This window comes from Ochlerotatus camptorhynchus, unplaced genomic scaffold (genome assembly GCF_037179485.1).
Source record: "Ochlerotatus camptorhynchus isolate MF236.1 unplaced genomic scaffold, CSIRO-AGI_Acam_v1.1 ptg000312l, whole genome shotgun sequence".
NCBI classification, from domain to species: domain Eukaryota; kingdom Metazoa; phylum Arthropoda; class Insecta; order Diptera; family Culicidae; genus Ochlerotatus; species Ochlerotatus camptorhynchus.
This window is the reverse complement of record NW_027040800.1, coordinates 847438-854388: the sequence shown is the minus strand read 5'-3', so window position 1 is coordinate 854388 and position 6951 is coordinate 847438. Positions and strand designations below refer to the sequence as shown.

At 41.2% G+C, this 6951-nt stretch overlaps 1 pseudogene; it reads right to left on the bottom strand.

Moving 5' to 3' along the window:
- Nucleotides 1-3653: 3653 nt before the first annotated feature.
- Nucleotides 3654-6219, bottom strand: LOC135707452 (uncharacterized; annotated as a pseudogene).
- Nucleotides 6220-6951: the final 732 nt, after the last annotated feature.

The window sequence follows — 6951 nt, the reverse complement described above, 5'->3', positions numbered from 1 at the left end:
GTTACAGTTACCTTATATAAATTCCCTCTAGAGTTTACAATTACTTCACAGCGATATAAATGTGGAAAAGCTCAGGCGTCCACCTCTTAGTTCGTCTTTTTGCTCTATTTAGAAAGTAGAAAGCGAGCAAAGAATAATGCTGAGGAAGGTACGAATCGGATCGAGCATTCCGTTTACCAAACTCACCTGTTAGTTTGGGGTGGTGAGGGGTGTTTCTGTTGAGACCAGCTGAAACCTAAACCTATCAAAGTAGCCTGTAAAGAACGATTAATACAAATTTATTCATTCCACTGTTACAATCCTTAACGATCACTTGTTTCTTTTTCACGCTCTGCTAACAGGTTATGGCCCCTTAGCAACGTGTAAGTTTTTTTCCTGGAGAAGTTTCTAGAAGTTCAAGACCGAAGCCAAACCTGCGATAAGATGGATCTGAAGAATTCTACGAAGCTGAACAACGCAAATTATCAAGCATGGAAACTGAGGATTATACCGACTGAATAAACAAGAACACGCAGTCGCCGCGAGGGTAACTGCATCTCACAAGCGAGATTGCCAGCACACCTAGCACCGACGGTTTGGACACCGGCAAGCTGATGCGTTGGATGTTCTGCTGAAAAAGAAGCTTGTTCCCGGTATGAAAGTTGCAGATTGCGGAATACGTGAAGGTTGAAAATGCTGTGTGAAAGGAAAGTAGGCTCGAACTCCCTTCCCCCAAGACCTCCGAGAAGAAGACCTCCGCACCATTAGACCTCATCCACTCGGACGTGTATGGACCACTGGAGACACCCTCGGTGGGTGGATATCGTTATTTTGTATCTTTAGTAGACGATTAAATATGACGTTCGTCGGCTATTCCAGTTACCACAAGGCCTACATATTCATTGATATGGCCTCTAACAAGCTGATCATCAGTCGAGACGTAGGACGTAGGAGGAGTCGTACGAGGAAATTCCACAGCCGTTACCTCCTATGGCTGAAGCAAATCAAGAAGTTCCGGATTCAAACGATCCAGAGATTGACGAAGAAAATGACGATGGAAGGTCGGACGTAACCGACATGGACTTCGATTCTTGCGACGAGTCCCTTCATGAAGATTTGGATGAAACCATCGTACGAAGATCAGAGCGGTCCAACAAAGATGTCGCCCCACAGTGGTACCATGAAGCAAGCAACATGGCAGCAGCTACTGAACCGAGGACGTATGAAGAAGCAGTAAGCGGACAAGAGAGCGAATCGTGGATAGCTGCGATGGAAGAAGAGATTCAGTCCCTTCAAGATAGCTCGACATGGACAGTTGAGGCCCTTCCAGATGGACGAAAGGTGATTGCCTGCAAATGACTGTACAAGCGGAAATTGGACGAGCATGGAAACGTGACACGCTACAAGGCTGGTCGCACAAGGTTTTTAGTCAGAATTTCGGCACTGACTACGACCAGGTGTTCGCTCCGGTGGCAAAACAGGTAACATTTTGTTCTTTGCTAACCATTGCCACCCGTCGGCAACTTCTAGTGAAACACGTTGACGTCAAGACGGCCTACCTGTATGGGACGCTTACCGAGGCCGTATACATGCGTCAACCGAAAGGATACGAGGCTGGGTATCCCGCAGAAGTTTGCCATTTGAAGAAAAGCCTTTACGGTCTGAAGCAATCCGGTCGAATTTGGACCAAGAGTGAGAAGCAAGCGTTCATCCTTCTGTACGTCGACGATATGCTCATCGTGTGTGAGACCGAGGCGGAATACGAAGCGATCCTGAAAGCATTATCGAGGAAGTTCAAAACCACTTCCCTTGGCGATGTGCGGCAGTACCTGGGCATACAGGTGGAGCGGGAAAATGATGGAAGGTTTCTGCTCAACCAACAGTGCTACATCCAGCGGCTGGCGTCGCGATTCGGACTCGAAACGGCAAAGCCATCACTTATCCCGACGGACGCCGGTTATCTTCAAGCAAAGGAGGAGGAGTCCAGCAAGCTATCAATCAATACTTCGTACTCCAGTTTGGTTGGTGGTTTGCTCTACATAGTGATCAATACTATTTAAGGTACGTACCGCATTTGTTCATCCTCATCTGATAAGCTAATCCGTATATTTTTATCTAGATTTTCTCACGAATTTCTTCAATCAGCTGCAGCACACAAATCCTATGTGAAGGAACGGCGGAGACAACGAAAGTAATCGGGCTTCGATCCGACCCATCAGCACCGGATCAAACTGATCGGTTGAATGTCGCTGCTGGAAAATTTCCTCTCCATATCGAAAGGGGAAAAATATGTGTGAATTATATCCGAGTGTTTGTTTTTCGATCAATCCCGCACCTAGACACCATATTCAAACCTCGAAAAAGTAATTCTTCTGCCAGAACGGCTGCAACAAGATGGGATCGAGCCGTAAGCAAGGTTGGCACATCCTTATGGAGGACTCGCACACGCGCTACCGGATTCGGGACGATGTGAAGATGGCTCTGCAACGTGGCTTTCTGAACATTGACGAGGCTATGCTCAACGAAAAATCGTGTACTGAGTGTGCTAGGGATTCATCGTGGCGATCGTGTGCATAAATCATAAGCTTGATGTGTTTTCGATCGATCATAATCCGAAAATAAAAACAATGAGTTGGAGTTGGAGTGGGTGGTGGAGTTCATCGAAAGTCCCGGTCCTTACAAATTCAAATTTTTTTAGATCGATGATTGTCTGCGCAGTAGGAGAGGGTGTCTAAAACCTATCATAACGTGTCCACGTGAAATATGGACAGCGCCTAGAGTGAATCAGGGCATTGTGAGCATATCCGAATGTGGAAAAACGAGTGGCTAGCGAAGATTTTAAGTTAATGTGACATAATTTGGGACGTGCTTTCGATCCAATTAAAGAAGAAGTATACATAATAGTAGATGCAGAAAACTTCCCTTTTTGTGATAGCTTATTGTATTTTATATTTAAGGGGTTACACCTACCTGCAAACTTTCAAAAAATCGGTTTTTATTTTTATTGTCCTAATCGAAAGTATATAAAGTCAAGAATATTTCCTCAAAAGATCAAGTTGATCCGATGAAAATTGTGAAAGTTATGCGACGTACAAAAATATTCACTTATAGTGGACTAAACCCAACTTGAAACTTTAAACGCGATTATCTCGGAATCATATTTTCAAAACCGGTGCCAAAATTTTCTCGAAATGTATACATTTGATTCGTCTGATTCGTTTTGATTTCTGTTCAGTACTATTTTGTGCAGTCCACGATCGTTCGGATTTCGTCTATCATTTAATTTCGATTTTTTTACAGCCGATCAAAGACAAATTTTAAGGATCAAAAATCTGCACTTCAACTTTGCAAGGCCGCTATTTTGTCAAAAAAATTAAAAAAAAAACCGAACGATCAAGGACTAGTTTAACACATGCTTAACGATTTGGCATGGTTTTTTTTCAGATGATTACATCACAAACCGCAGTTGGCACCGCAAAAGCGTTTTTTAGAACATCATCCACGGGGAGCAGCCGTGCGGGGCACCAGGACCTCGTTTTTACAGCATCGACTGATAAATGTATCATTTAATGTGTGTTCAATAAACGGCAGAAACCCGATTTTCAATATGTTGCGTCGTTTTCGAGAAAAAAATCCTTTCGCTTTTTTTCGGTCTTGCAGGTAGGCGTAACCCCTTAATCATATGTGCGTAGATACGACAATGTATCATTCGACAGCGAAAGCTTGCTGCTCAGCGCTTTGGTGTGCGTAATATAGTTTTCAATATCCGATTTGTGGTGGTTTTTATTGTTCAATACTAATCCTCCAGCTTGGGATATTGAGTAAAAATTTCCTAAGAGAAAGTTTCCCCTTCGCTTCACATTCATTGGGCATTCTCTAGGAACAGTGGTAAGTGGACAATTTTTAGATTATCCTGCAGATAAAAAAGATATTAGCAAATATCCTACGTGGGTCAGCTTTATTTACCTCTCTGGTTTTGAAAGTTAGTTACATGACAAACTATGCGTCTATGTAGTGCTATCCAATCTCCGATAGTTATTTCATGCTGCATGCAGTTAGCGTTAACTGATCCTGTTGGTGCAACCATTCTAATACGATGAAACCGTCTCAAGCGGTCGTTTGATCTTTTAAAACTACCTGATGACAGCATACAAAGCATTGTCAATTTTTTATGCTCATATTTTTACCGTTTACTCCTTTTACGTGAAATACGTTACGATAATTACCGGAAGAGCATTGGCTTAAAAGTAGTTCTCCACCAGCGTTAGCAAATATCGTTTCAGCATCTTCAATTATGTGTTCTCCTATTTCACTTGCATTTGAAGAGCTTTCTTCAACTGCAGAACCTACCGTACTCTTATTTGAAGTTTTAACTCCATTGACTTCATTTTTATCTGAAATATTATCGCGAGAATCACTAACACAAACTTTTCAATATGTAACTGTGTTTTACCTTCACATTCTATTTTAATGAAATCACTGTTCTTAATTGTAACAAATTCAAATTCGGCTTCAGTTTTAGAATTTATATTTATCATACTTTCCTCGAAATGAATATCTTCCTGTTCAACACCCAGAGGGTTTAACAAATGTATTGCATCGTTTGCAGCTTTCTCAATAGCTTGGCGGATTTGGATATCATTTGGAAGGTCATGGATCGGCGTTTTCTGTGATTTCAGCTGTTTCTTTTGCAAGCAAGTTAAGCTCTGTTTTTCTACGATGCACGATGAATAATTTCATTTGAACTTTTTGCATGCGTTGCTCGACTTCTTTCATGGTGAAATTAACTTCGATGTGATTAACAGTTGTCATTGACCGAAGCTCACGAAATGCAGTTTCACATGGTTGACTTGATAAATGATTGATAATTAATTGTTTACTTCTATTGGCTTGCCGGCATCTGACAACGAATTTTATTAAGCCATGCACATTTAATTCTAAACAATGATACACATTTGATGTAGGGCACTGTTTCACAGTGTTATCTGATGCTTTAAGCAAATCATCGCCATGCACGAACAAATAATAAGGTAGTCCTGTAGAAAGAAGTTAGTTGAAACATAAATGCTAAATAAGCATTACGCATTATCCGTAAATGATCAACTAGATTCAACGACATAAGTTTCATTGACGGATCGAATTTCATTCGGTCCGCCGCATTCAAATCAGAGGGATTTAGTTTTTGTATAACTTTTTGTCCGTTTTCCATCATTTGTTTGAGAACTGCAGACGAAATTACATAGTCACCTGAAGTCGAAGATATGAATTATTAATTATATAAAAATTGTGATGAGAACAAGAATGAGAAGCATGCTTACCTAAACGCATTTGTTTTTTGGGGTCTAACAAGGTATGACGAAATTCATTCCCCCTTATTCTGCGAGTCACGTGACTCTCTGTCACCGGTGAGGTGACAATAGTCACCTCGTGTGAGGTGACTCTCCATGTAAATCAAATGGAGAGTCACCTCACACGAGGTGACTATTGTCACCTCACCGGTGAGAGAGAGTCACGTGACTCGCAGAATAGGGGGGATTGACTAGGTGAATACTATCCTGAATGCAGATTGGTTTATCATCCATATCGATGACAAAGTGAAGGCCGTTTGATTCGCTTGGACATCCATTTGGTATTTTTGTTCTTTGTCTCATAGCCATGAGAAGCCGTGGATCGCCATCGGATGCGTTCGAAATGACGCTTATGCCAACTTTTAGCAATTCAGATTCTATAAAAGCTCACCTTGACATAACTTGGTCATGTGTAAATCTGTTATCACTGCATGTGTGCAGTTCGCAAAATGGCGATGCTCCGACAGCCATTGGTGTTGCTAATACAACATATAAGTATTCACCAACAGAATAACGATCAAGATCGTTTATGATCTTTTTGATTGAACTGGCTTTGAAAACATCTTGTTCAGGCATAACCAAACTTGTTTAAAGGAGCCACTAGGCCACGAATTGCGTCATTTCTTGAATCATATTCCGGATTTCGTGAAAGGGTTGTCCCGTCTTCACTCAAAGCTAATACTAATGGATAGTTGTGCGCATTTAGATACTTAAGCAGGGGCATCACCATTAAGACTCCTTCTTGAGTTTCTGTAGTGTGCCTTGCGATATGTCTTTTTATTGTTTTTGAACAAGGAAGCTGCATGTTTGCTCTTTTAAATTGATAACTGCTGTTTCCAGCAGTCATTCATTCATAGGCAGCTGCATAGAGCTCAGATTCTGTATACCTCATTCCACGTGGCATACACAATTTTGACCGCGCATTCAGCTCAACGTGAAGATCAAGAAGTGGACTTGACTTTTTTCTTCTATCGGTCGCTTTGTTTGTTGTGTTGAGACTTTCGACCGGTTGCTCCCAACAACTTAGTTTTCCGCAAGGTTTTCCGAGTAATCTGCAGATCCTGTCAATTGATCCTCATAAGAAAGCATAACTGAAATTTGTGTATTAAATTATTACTTTCGACCGTTGCATTGTTCTCATGCTCGTCTTGGTTCATGTGTTCTTCTATGTTCTCGTGCTTTATTGAGTCCTCGTCAAGGTCCTCGTACACTTCTTTCTCCTCGCGCTCTTTTTTGTCCTCGTGCTCTTCTGTGAACCACTGTTCATTTCAAGTTTCGTTCTCTTCTTTGTCTTCGTACTCGTCTGTGTATTCATGCTTCTTTGGGTCCTCGATCACTTCTTTGCTCTCGTGCTCTTCTGTGTACCCGTGTTCATTTGAATTTTCGTTTAATTCTTGGTCCTCGTGTTGTTCTACGTTATCAGATTGTTGATCTGAATCTTGATTGTTAAATAAAGTATTTAAAAAAAAACCGTGAAGTCATAGATGGCAAACAATATTCAAACCTTGTATATAAAAAGTAACTGAAAGGGTTATAGTAATGACCTGATATTGTCAGCCCCTTCACGCATCAGACTTTTATCTTTCAATAATTTCACTTAACCGTAATTAGAAATCTTTCTCAT